Consider the following 13,978-nt stretch of genomic DNA (forward strand, 5'->3'; position numbering starts at 1 on the left):
CTCTATCCCATCCACACACTACTCCTTTCCCCTGCCGAGTGAGTCACGCCTACCCCGAAAGGGAAATGGCTTAATGGTGTAATAATAATAATAAAAAAAATACACAGTTTTTTCCATTGAAAATCAGCATTTCTAAACAAAACTCATCATCAACATTTCAAACTTTTAACAATTTTAGTCTATATTAGTATTTTACAGATGAAATAGGTATTTTTTATTTAAAAAATATTAAACTTGCGTCAAATAATTGGGGCGTTGAAATTGGTTAACGAAATTAAAAGGCCTCAAGTACATTATGGGCCTAATATACAAATTAAAATTTTTGTAATAATGTTTCTTCAATCTCCGAGAACATGTAAATTTATAGAAATGTGACATTACCTATGAAAAATTTAAATAAAATTTTCATAAGTATTTAAAAAAATTAATTTAAGTGATTTTATTTTAAAAGTGAAACAGCTAAATACGAATTTCTCATTGAAACTTTTCCCCCGTTCAGAATTCATCTCTTTTAGTTGAAAATTCTACTATTTGGTAGAAAAATGCAATGTTTGATTAAAAATTTTTTTAGCTGAAAGTTAATTTTCCTAAGTGAAAATTGAACTAATCCGTTTTTATCCGAAAATTAATCTTTTTTTATTATTTTCTTCATTTATACTATATTATGTATCATTAAATTTTTTTAGTTGAAAATTCATCAATGACGTTTTTCATTGAAAATTATCTTTTTTGCTAGATATTAATTTCATTGGTTCAAATTTAACGATTTTACTGAAAATTTCGGTGTTTTTTCTGCTTAAAACAATGTTATGACTAAAAATTTAAAGCTTTTATTACTGGTTGAAAAATGAATGTTTGTATTTGAAAATTCAACTATTACAATTTTTCGTTTAGATTATGTAATGTAACTATATTATTTAAAATTTTCCAGGAGGAAAAATTACATTCACAATATACATAGTAGAAAAATTCTGTATATAGTATTTTACAAAATCTTTATTTATTTTGCTTGAAAGTTCAACTATTTGATTGTGAATAAAACTGTAAGGTAGAAAATTATTCTTTTTTTTTTGGGAAGTTCAACTATTTTCTTGACAATTGCAATATATTCCGACTTTAACTCTTAAATGTTTTATATTGAATTTAACATCGTACAATACTTACATTAATTTTATTTAAAAAAATTTATTTCCCTATTATTTCCCTATATTCGTGAAAAAGTACCCTATATTTTCCACTTTTGGTTGTGAACTCTTGTAAAATATTATGCTCGTTTGTTTTTTATTTTATTTGAAACATTTATCAAATGAAATAGAAGAAAAAATTTTGACTTGAAAGGGGGGTACAAAGGGATTTCAAGTTATCTAAGGTATTGCAAATAATAATAAAAAAAATAAAAAATGTTGTTATAACTCTTAATTGAATCCTAGGAAAAAATCCAATTTCAATGTAGGCGGCAAATGTTGACAAAGCTCTCGACAAAGTTATAATAATTGACAACTGATCAATTTGATAACTCGTTGCGGTTTTGCACGAATGGGATAAGCGCATGCATTAAAATCTCAATCCACTTATACATATTCATTCTAATTGTCCACTATTCCATCATAAACTTCCATTCTCTTCTCATTTCTCAGTGACCTGAATGAACAGAATGTGACTTTTACCATCGCATGAAGAAATTATTTTTTAATAATTTAAAGTTGGCAAAATGCAGTTTAAATTTTATATGCTCTGCTCAAATTTAGTCCCTAACCATAAAAATCCGATGAAGCTGGGGTGTTGTACACTTTATTAACCCATTACGTTTATATACGAGGAATGTAATTCTGGGCGGATTTTAAAAAAATTAAATCTTCAAGGTGGGAGATAATAATTCATTTCAAGAAGTGTTATAGAGTTTAAATTTTAACTAAACATTTATTTATACGTCAGCCTTAAAAAATTATCAAAGGAATAACAATTATTGTATTTTATTTTTAAACAAGTGGCTATGATAAATTATTACTAGGTTGGCCGCAAAACTTTATTTTCAAAATGTTGTGAATTTTTCCTGATTTTTCCCTGATAAATTTTTGACTTTCATAACTATTTATATTGAAGAACAAGAATTTTAATCTTATAAAATTTTTAACCAAGAATCTTTTGAAAAAAGAATGAAATAACTTCAGATTGAAGTTTGATAAATTTCAAATTTATTAATTTTTTAAAACAAAAAATTGTGGCCTTTCTGCTCAAAAAGTTGAATTTGCAATTTAAAAGGACAAATTTTCGACAAAAGTTCTATTTTTTAAAATTACTTTTCAACATGAAAGTTAAATTTACAACAAAATAATTTAATTTTTTGATGAATTGCTGAATTTTCAACAAACAAAGAGGAAATTCCAATCAAATAGTAGAATTTTCAAACAAAAAAGATTTAACTGCAACCGAAAACAGTTACATTTCCAACAAAACAGTTGAATTATCAATCCGAAAAATATAAATTTTCAACAAAATGCTTGGATTTTCAATAAAACAAATAAATTGTCATCAAAATAATTGAATTTAAAAGCAAAAGAGACGAATTTTTAACAAAATATTTAAACTTTTAACCAAAATGTGAAATTTTTAATCTACAAAGATAAATTTTTAACCATCTAGCCAAATTTTTAATACAAAAATTATATTTCAACTAAAACAATTGAACTTTCAACGAAATCGTAAACATATTTCACTCAAAATGGCGAATTTGCTAGAAGATAGTTAGATTTTCTAATAATAGGTAGATTCTCAAAAAAAATTTAATTGTTCATACGTTAATAAGAAAATGAAATTTTTAAATAATTTTTTAACAAACAAATTTTTTCTATCAAAATACATGAACTCTTAACGAAAAAACATAAATTTTCAAGCAAAAATAGAAAGGTCAATTATGCAGTAAAAAAATTATTTTCAAGAAAATTTGCTACCAAAAAGATAAATGTTTAACTAAAATTATGAGTTTTCTGTCCATACACACGAATGTTCAACAAACAAACATATCTCGGTCAAAAAAGAAAAAAAAATTACCCAAACTGTTGAAATATTAAACCAAATGAGGAATTTTCTGCAATTTGAATGCAACAAATAGTTGCGTTTTCAGCCGAACAATACGAATTCGAATTCAAGAATATTAGTCATCTAGTAAAAAGGCACATTTCCGAATAAAAAAGATCAATTTCTAATTAAAAATAGAATTTTTAAATTTTCATTTGCAAAAAATAATATAAAAAAAGAAGAATTCTCAACTTACATTATGAATATTTAAAAAAATGAAGTCTTAACAAGGTGGTTTAACGTAAACCAAGTAGTTAAATTTTTAACCAAAGATATAAATTTTCACGCAGCATAATGTAATGCAGATGTTTCAACCGAAAAATATCAATTTCAAAGAAAAAACAGAGAAAAATTATTGTTTTAACAAAAAGTTCCATTTCCAACCGAATAGTTTAACTATAAAATACAATAGAGGTTTTTTATAAACGAAATAGTTGAAAATTTAAACAAAGAGTAGAATTTTAAGTAAGATGAATTTTGAAACAAATGTTAAAGTTTTAAATAAAATGGATTAAACTTGACCAAAAACAGTTAAATCTTTAATGAAAAATAGTTAAATTATCCAGCCACAAAGAAGATTTTTTAAATACATTTAAATTGTCAAACAAAAATAAATTGTGAAAGAAAAATGTAATAGTTGATATTTCAACAAGCAAAAAACTGAAATTTCGACCAAAGAGATAAATTTTAAAATTATCTAATAAAAAACTCAAACTTTTATCCATGAAATGAATCTTTAAATAAGATGATGAATTTTTTTATCCAAAAACAGGAATTTTTCACAAATAATCGTTTTTCGGTAAAGACAAAAATTTAATGCGAATTTTTAAACTTTCAAGCCGAAAGACAAATTTTCTGTAAAATATTTGATTTTTCAACTCAAAAATTTCCAACTGCAATTATCAATTTGAAAAAAATAAAATAGATACATTTTTATTTAAGAACGTTAGATTAAAACAACGAAAAATCATTTTTAATTTTGTATGGATAAACTTATAATCAGAGATAAGCCTTTAATAAAATAAATTAATTTTTAACGATGTACACAGTTCAACTTTCATCCTAAAAAATTTTTTTTTAAATTAAAATTATGAATCTGCAACTTAAATAGTTAGATTTTCAGTTTAAAATTTTTTATTTCGAATTCTTATGCGCAGAGATGAATATTTAAGAAAAAACTGAATCTTTTAAAATAATTGTTTAACGAAGATGAATTTTCATGGAATAATGTAATAGTAAATATTTCAACCAAAACATATTTTAATTTCAAACAAAAATAGTTGAATTTTCGAGCCAAAATATAAATTTGTAACAAACAGTTAATTTCTACCGAAATAGTTCTCTCTTCAACTGATTTTTAGCAAAAATTCTTTCCTAAATGGAATAAAACAATGTCCTGTATAGAAAGTGATAGGGGCACACTTAGGTCGAGTTAGGACATTGTCTAGTCCGTTTAATCTAAAAGGTCTCTTCTGGCCCTAATCGGGTTCTCGCTAGTCCGTAAGGACCAAAAAATTTTCTGTGTCTCATTCAAATTTTTGTTAACTGTACATTTTCAAAAAGGAACAGGATGTCTAAAAGTATCAAATATAAACTCTAAAAAATGCATTTTTTCCTCATTATCTTTTTAGTCTATTCATGCCGTAATCCGGTGGTGTCTAGTTTATCAAGACTGAAAAACTTTCTTCATTTCGAGTCCAAATATTTTTTTGCAAATTTTCAAAAATATTCTGGCTTCCCTTTTGAATAAAAATTCCATTACAATGGAATTTATCAATTATATTAATACACCAGTATATAAATATGCTTCGCAAGTGAGTGTATTATAAATTTTATTATATAATTCGGTTTATTGACTAAATAAATTATATATGAAAACGATGTATATCTTAATTTTCCGTTGCTGTGACATTGAGTTTATGGAAGCGCCCGACCCGTAAAAGAGCGATGCTGTGGTCTGGTGATTTTATCGCTTGACAGTTTCAAATAATGGAAAAAGTTATAGTTTCTTAATTGTGTTTCCTCATAACAAATGAGTCAGACATTTATTTAAAATAATTAAATTAATTTTTAAAAATTATTATAAACAATAGATTAGTTAAAATTTTTTCGCAACGACTTCATCTTGAAAAAAATTATACTTATTAAATTTTAGTAATTAAAAAGGCTGTATCTAGCCGTCCCGAAAAATTTGAGGACAATTCAAAAATGTTCATTTATTATTGTCATTGTTTACAAAGCCTAATTTAGTTGAAAAAGAGCTTAATTTTCTTTTTAGTTTAAAAGGATTGGAAGTTTCTAGGAATTCCAGGTGAATTGTAAAAAATTCAGAATAAGGTCGTAATATTTTTAAACAAATCATGGTAAATCCAAAAGAATTTAGATAAATAGGGATTTTTTTTAATTCAATAAATTTCATTAATTTTAGTAAATTTGGACTGCATTTATAGGAATTTCATAAAAATTACAAAAATTAGTTGAAATTCATAAAAATTCAAGTGAATAGAAAAAACTCATAAATATAAAGAAATCCATTTTATTCGTTTTTTGAAATTGAATTAATACTATAATAATACAAAAAACTGAATTGTGCAGAAAGAAGCGAAATCAAAAGAATACAATTGAATTAGAAAATCACAAAAAATTTTAAAGAATTGAGGCTAAATTATTAAGAATTAGCAACAAATAAATTGAAATAAATTGCAAAAAATATTTTTAAAGCACTTCAAATTTTTTAAAGTTCACAAAATCCCTCACTTACCATGAATAAATTCTTTAAAATACAGTAAAATTCTATACAATTTCATGAAATCTAAGAATATTTGCTGAAATTCTGGAAAATTTATTAAAATACCTTATGACCGTCAAAATCACCTAATATCGTTGATTCCTCGGAAATGTGAGAATATAACGGAAATATTTCTACATGTCTTAAAATCTTGTAGGTCCTATAAAGAATATTTCATTTCTACCGAAACTCTAAAAGATTCTTGACAATCACTCAAAACATTTTGAAATCCCAGGAAATCATTAAGATGCCTTGAAATTTTATAGATTTAAAAAAATATGTCTTCAAATATTTTAAAATACCCTAAAATATTTCAAACGCTGAAATTACTTCCAATAATTTAAATCAATTACAAATTCCTTAATATCTTCAACAATTTTCTGAAATACTTACAATCGCTTAAAATCTTTTAAAATGCCTTGAAACTTTTTAAAGCTGTTGAAAATGATATGGAATCTTTTAAGAGGGTCTATAATTTTCACAATCCCTTAAAATCCCATTAAAATTATGAAACTAGTTAAAAATTCCTTTCAAAATTTTCGAGAATGCTCTAAAATATTTCAATTTTTTTTTGAAATCCCTTAGAACTTTAAAATCTTTAATATCATTTGAAACCACTTCAAATTATTAAAATATGTTAAAGATAGCATCATATATTTAAATTCCTTGTAAGATTTCTGAAAGTCCCTTGAAATATATTTAAAAAATCTTTTAATATTTGAAATTCATATAAACTTTCGAAATCCATTGAATTTGGTTAAAACTTTGAAATCTTATAATGCTCTAAAATATTCTAAATCTTTTTTGAAATACTTCAAGCCTTTTTAGAGATCTTGAAAAGTCCTCAAATCTTTAACAGTTTTGAAATTACTTTAAATTATTAAGATTAATATTATAAACGTTCTAAGTTATTTGAAATTCTCGTAAAACCTTTTTGAATTCCTTAAAATTCTTTAAATATCTGAAATGTAAAAACTGCCTTGAAATTTCTTTAAATTCTCTAAAATATTTCAAATCTTTTTTTAAATCACTTTGAATTATGAAAATATATGGAAAATTCCCTTATATATGTGAAATTCTCGTAAACTCTAGAAATTCATTGAAATTTGTTAAAACGGAAGTTTTAGAATGCTCTAAAATATTTAAAATCTTGCCTGAGACACCTTAAAACTGTTTAGAGCTTTTGAAAATTTATTGTAATTTTTATTAAAACTCTGAAATCTTTTAACTATTTTGAAATCACTTCAAATTATTGAACTATATTAAAAACATTCTAAGATATGTTAAATTCTTGTAAAATCTTTTGAAATCCCTTGAAATTCGTTAAATCTCTAAAATATATAAAATACCTTGGTATTTTTTTTAAATCTCGAAAATATTTCAAAACTTTTTTTAAATTCCTTAAAATTTTTAAAAAGTGTAATACTTTAAAATCCCTTTAAATTATAAAAATACATGAAAAATTTAATATTTAATATTTAATATTTAAATTTAATATTTAATAATAATAATATTATTATTTAATATTTAAAATTCTTATAACCTCTTGATATACATTGCAATTCTTTAAAAATTGAAATTTTAGACTGCTCTAAAATAATAAAAATCGTCTTTAAAATACGTTAAAACTTTTCAGAAATCTTGAAAACTCACTTGAATTATTTAGGTACCCTAAAATATTTGAAATTTTTTAAAATCAATTTTATTTATTGAAACTTCTTAAAAAATACTCTAATGTATTTGGAATTCATGTGAAACTTTTTGAAAGTGCCTAAAAATTGTCCTAGCTCTAAAATCTAGAAAATTCCTCAGAATTTTGTAGAATGCTCTAAAATATTACACATCTTTTTGAAATCCCTAAGATCTTTTGAATCTTTTAAATCCTTTGAAATTATTTCATATTATTAAAATATATTTAAAATAATCTAAGATATTTAAAATCTAAAAAATACCTTGGAAATTTTTTTGAATTATCTAAAATATTTTTAATATTTTTTGAAATCCTTTAAAACTTTTATATCTTTTAAAATTCCTTCAAAATATCAAAATATATTATAATACCCTATTATATATAAAATCTTTTGAAAACTCTTGAAGTTCGTTAAATCTCTAAAATCTACAAAATGCCCTGCAATTTTCGGGAATTCTCTAAAATATGTCCAGTCCTTTTTTTAAATCCCTTGAGACTTTTAAATCTTTAAAGTCCTTTGAATCACTCTAAATCATAAAGATATATTAAAAATCCCCTTGGATATTTTAAATTCTTGTAAACTCTCAAAATCGATTGGAATTTGTTAAAGATCTTTAACTTTATAATGCACTTAAATATTATAAATCCTTTTTTGAATTCGCTATAGCATTTAAAAGATCTTTAAAATTTATTTAAATTTTTCAATTATTGTAAAATATTTTTTAAAAACCTTTAAATCACTAGAATCCTCGGAAATATCATAAAATTCATTGGAATCGTTTTGTATGTTTCAAAATTTCCCTCGAAATGTCTTAAAATCTATTGAAATCACTTTAAACTTTTAAAAACTCTGAAAAATTTCTTAGAAGTTTTAAAAATATCCCAAAATTCTTGAAATATTTTGATATGCATTAAAACATTTTGGAAGTTTTTAAAAACTCCTTGAAATTTGTGTAAATATCCTTAAATGTTCAAAGTATTTTAAAATGGCTTTAAATTATCGAAATCTATTACAAATTTCTTGGAATCTTTAAAAATATCCTACAATATATAAAAAAATGTATTTCTTGATATTATGTTTTAATATATTCTCACCTACATAGATCTAAAAAATTCATAACATTTCTTGAATTTCTGTTTTCATGAAGAGAAAAATTAAGTGTGTACATAATTTATGATCATGGAAATAAAAATTCTTGTCTTTTAATATAAGACAATTCTGACAAGAGAGAAACGATTTGAAAAATAGGAAATGTGTTCATAACTTTGTGCAAATGTAATAGAGAGGAAGAAAACACTTTCAATATTGTTTGTCACTAAAAAAAAGAAACATTGTTAGAGAAAAAGTCTTTTTAATATTGATATTATGGTACAATTTACTTTTTCAGATTCTACAAGTTAAAAATGAACTCCTAATTAATGTAAAAATTAACGTAAAGAATTTGTTGATTAAAAATAAAAATTAATATGTAGATTAATTATATTAAAGGAACAAATAAAGCACCAAACTTAATACTAATTTAAGAATTCAATTTTTGAAATAAGAAAAGGAAGTTTTTTTATATTATATTTTGAAATCAGGATTTTATCACGAAAAATCTAACCGAAGAAAGAACATTTCTTAATTCTTTTCTACTTAAAAAAGGCATAACCAAAATTAGAGAAAATGTTCTTGTTTTTGTTTCAATTATATTTAAATTTGAAAAATCCTATATACTATATTGGGAAATATAATTAAAATTATTATAGTTCGAGAAGTATATTAATAATTCAAAATGCAGACTAAATTTTTTGTATTTAATTCAATTAAGATAAATTAAAAGTCAATTTTATATTTCCTATATCTGTAAGTTAACGTGATGTGCAAAAAATATTGTAATTTTCCAAAAAAGGATAATGAAAGTAAATGCTACTAAAACTACAAAATAATTCAACAGAAGGAAATATTTTATTCAACTTTCTTGCATCTCCATCAGGTTAATGTTTCATTTTTAAATATGCCAAGAGAATAAATAAAACTAGAAAAGATGATAAAATAATTTGTCCTCTAAAGTTGTAATTATAGGATTTCTTGGTAATTCTAATATCCTGAATATTTAAAATTCCAAAGGTGGAAACTTTATAACGAATTTAAGCATTAAAGATTCTAAATTTCTTAAATAATGTTTTAAGGGAACATTGTAGCAAATTATGTAACTTTTAATTGTCAGATCCCAACAGGGTAGAATTTTCATTCGTATATATGCATGAGTTAAATGTAAAATTCATTCGGAAAGAACAGTAGGTCAGTATAATATCATTAAACAAATTAGTAATGTATACATTCCTAATTGATTATTAAAGTATATGGAGATTTTATAGAATTTATAATAATATACACATTTTGTTTTATTCGTCTCTAAAATATGTAATTATAATAAACAAATTTATTTGCTTGTTGGATTTTAGGTATTTCAATTAATTTTAATCTTGATTGATTAAAAGACTTCAGAATTTTTGGCATTCGAAATTATCCTCTTTTTTACATCAGAAGAGTAATTTTCGTCAACTGTCTACCATTTTCAAGGAAAGTTATTTAATTTTCTATGGAAATTGAAATATTAATATAATAATTTATTGTCTCAAATTATTTAATTATCAATTAAACTAGTTATTTCAGTTTTAAGTACACTTGAATCTAAAAAGTGATATTTCAAGTGAAAAAAAATCATAAGTAAATAAAATAAGATTTTAAACATTACAATTTTGTTTAATAAACACAGATGAATACACGGGCGCAAAATATGCGTTCGCGTCCTCGGAGTTTTATTTTTTAATATTAAAACCATAAGCGTCTTAAAAATCCATAATAATAAATTTTTAAATATTGAAAGTTTTACAAATTGTTAAAATCAATTCAATCATTTAATAAATGATTAATTCTATTTAAAGCAAAATATTTATGCAAAAATTCATATTTTCGTAATTCAAATATGTTTATGGGTACTAATTTTTGAGATATCTGGGGATCTTAATTTTCTAAAAAAAATTGTGCAACTTTTTATTTTTTGATTAATATAAGATATGTCTGCACTTTTATTTCCTAACATAGAAAATATGAATTTTTTTTAAATCCATGATTAAATAATGTTTTAAATATTTGAAAATTTGAAATTATGGAAACGATAATTAACAATATTTAATTAAAAGCTTTTAAAATGTGTAAAAAAATATATTAAACGACTTTGACTTAAAAACGTTCCAAATCAAAAAATTTTCATGTTTAACAATATCATGTTTCGATAAGGGAGTTCAAAATTAAATTATATAAAATTGAAGTTGTTCGAAATTAAAAAATTGTTAATCGGAACATTTAAAAAAAAACATAATTCTATTTTAAATTGAAGAATCACGAAATTAAACGATTTCAGATAATAATTTCAAAAATAGGACAAGTTTGAAAAGTACAAAATTGAATAATTTTAAATTTAATAATTGAATCCCTTAAAATCCAAAGCAATTAAAACTTTATTATTTGAAATTAAAAACTAAATTGAATACAACAAAGTCAAATGAATCAATATTAATCAAAAAATTTTTTGTTAATTGAAAAAAAAATTAATTTTCTATCATTGTCGACGTTCATAATAAATTTCTTTTTAATTGTAAATGCGACACATGAATAAAAAAATACATTTTTTATTGTGATAGTATTTATAATATATTTACTTTATATTTCTCATTCTGATAGTGAATTTTTTTAATGATCAAACTTTTTTAAACTTCCGTTATTTAAAACAAATTTACAGCATTAAAAAATTGCTAAAATTAAAATTCATGATTATACTTTTCTAAATAAAATCATTTTAATTTTGCTTCCAAATTTAAAACTTTTAAAAGAGAAAAAAAGCAAATTTAGCATGAAACGAGAAAATTTAGAAGACTTAAATTGTACCATTACCTAGGTATGAATTCCAGATACTTATATTTTCATCGTTTTTTATTCAAGCAACACAATTGTTTAGTTTTGCATTTAAAATCGTTTAATTTTTTCACTACTCAGAATTGCTATTTATTTTTGAAATCAATGCCTATTTCTAAAATCTCTTTATTTTAATGCTTCGTGCTTAGAAAACAATTCCCTTAATTTTGTATTGTTTTAAATTTAATCATGATGCAATTAATTGAAAATAATTTTAATAATTTTTCATAATTGGAACATTAAAAACTAAAATTATTGAAATAGAACTCACTGAAAATTAAACCGAACAATTTAAAATATTTAAGTACAAAATTATTACATGTAAAACTGTCTGTTAAGGATTTTAATATAAAAGTTTGCAATTTTGAAAGATTTAATAGCGTTTAAATTGTACACAAATTTTTTATATCAGAATTTAAAACTACAATATTGTGAAATTTGACATTGAAAACGATCAAAAATGAAGAAATTTCAAAACAAATATTTGCGAATTTAAACTTTAGTTTTACATCTCAAAAATTAAACTTTTTTAGAATTTCACATTTAAAACTATGTCTATTATTTTCACCATTTAAAATTAAATTTTTACATCATGATTTAAAAAATTCAATCATTTTAATCTGAGCGCTAAACTTAATAACTTGAAAAACTACTAATACTAGTAAATTTTCATAATGACAGGATACAGCCAAAAAACACTCACTATTAATAAATCATACATCATTTTATGTAATAATAATAATTTTTTAAACATTTGTTCTGCAATTGAAGAAAACTGAAGTTAAAAGGGTCCTTCGAGCAGAGCTTCGATTAAAAATCACTTACCGATAAGAGTTTTTTAAGCAAAAAAAAAGAAATTATCACTTACAGAAGCGCGCTCGTTGGAACCAAGATGCACAGAAGGGTCGTTATTATTATTTTTTTTTTATGGCAAGAGATCGAGGACCGATGAGACGGAACCAACTAACTTGGTTTACAAAGTTAAACCAGACTCGCCTGGTTGCGGCTATAACGATGAGACGGATTGCCTGCGTACCATCCATATATATACCAACCCAGAAACTAGCACCCCCTGACGCACACCCCTCAGGTGCGCCAACTTTGCGCAGCCAATCCTCGACGCCCGCTACAACCTACGTCTACGAAGGTGAATCCTCGGGATTCTCTTGCGTCCAAGAGTTTGAGGCACTAAATCGTCCTCCAGTTAGTCTTCTGCATCAAAGATGCACCTCCCACACTTCTTCTTTTTTCTTCACATTCAAGCAATTCCATATCGAATTATCTGCAGAATTTTATCCATTGATGAAAACGGTAGTATCCATTCTTCAGACGATTTAACCCTTAAACGGCCAAAACGCCACTACCGGTACACTGCTTTTCAACGGCCAATAACTAAGACTATTCGACACTAGAAAAAATTGAGACACATATATTTTTATTGCTTAAGATCTCCTCTTTCCGACGGTGCCAATGAAATTTCTCAAAAAATTTTTTTATTATCCCAAAATGCAGTTTAAATAAAAAAAACGTGATTTTTCGTGCCTATTTTTTTTTGAACCATTTTCCAAAGCTTTTCGAGTCTGTAATTAACCTGGAACCTCACTAACGGGTGGAATAAATGTCTAAACTTTCAGAATCCATGGTTCAAAGATCGATTTTTCGTTTTAGTATTTTCAAAATGGCGTCTTAATGGCAAAATTTTTGTGAAAACATTCATGACTTTTTTTACAATAAACGATGCGCTTTTCGGAAAATCATCAGGAATAAAAAGTTCTTGTAATCAGCCAAGGAATACGCCTGAATTTTTTCGAAGCGTTTTGAGCAAAATTTTGGATTTTGCATATAAACAATTTTTGCAAAATTCAAAATTTTGCTCAAAACGCTTCGGAAAAATTCAGGCGTATTTCTCGGCTGATTACAAGAACTTTTTATTCTTGACAAATTTTCCGAAAAGCGCATAGTTTTTCAATAAAAAATTCTCATATTTCTAAGCATCGTGTAAGAGTAAAATGATTCACGAATATCTATCGTCCGTCTGCCGCAAACAAAGTTTACGTTACCCAACTATCACCAACGTGGAGGTCGACGAATATCGATAGTCTCTTTTTTTTTGAGGGATTTTATATATTTTTTTTTTACATTTTTTTATTTTTTTTTATGGAGAATTTTTTTCATTTAAGATTTCAATCCGTTGAAATCATTTTGATCTTGCTGTTTCAGAATGTAATTTTGAGAAACAATGTAAGCAGCAATACGTGTTGCAATCAATGCAAAATCTAGTAGTCCTCTGGCGACATTGTTCATTATTACATAATGCTCTTGTTTGTGATTCGTATCTGTGAGTTTCGAAATCACCTAGTTTTGATCGCGACAAATATTTCCTGCTGATTTCTTTACAGAAATTTTCAGAGCAAACTTTTTCTTCGTTACTCCATGAAAAAACGTGATTTGGTTCCAATTG

The 13,978-nt window shown here is 24.4% G+C and overlaps 1 protein-coding gene across 1 annotated transcript in view; it reads right to left on the reverse strand.

The window, feature by feature from the left end:
• LOC117174911 overlaps window positions 1-12,502 on the reverse strand; it is a 35,962-nt gene extending 23,460 nt beyond the window's left edge. Inside the window, exon 1 of the mRNA XM_033364362.1 lies at window positions 12,386-12,502. The gene's annotated coding sequence lies outside the window, so the exon portion shown is untranslated. The remainder of the gene's footprint in view (window positions 1-12,385) is intronic.
• Window positions 12,503-13,978: the final 1,476 nt, after the last annotated feature.

This window comes from Belonocnema kinseyi, chromosome 6 (assembly GCF_010883055.1).
Source record: "Belonocnema kinseyi isolate 2016_QV_RU_SX_M_011 chromosome 6, B_treatae_v1, whole genome shotgun sequence".
NCBI classification, from domain to species: domain Eukaryota; kingdom Metazoa; phylum Arthropoda; class Insecta; order Hymenoptera; family Cynipidae; genus Belonocnema; species Belonocnema kinseyi.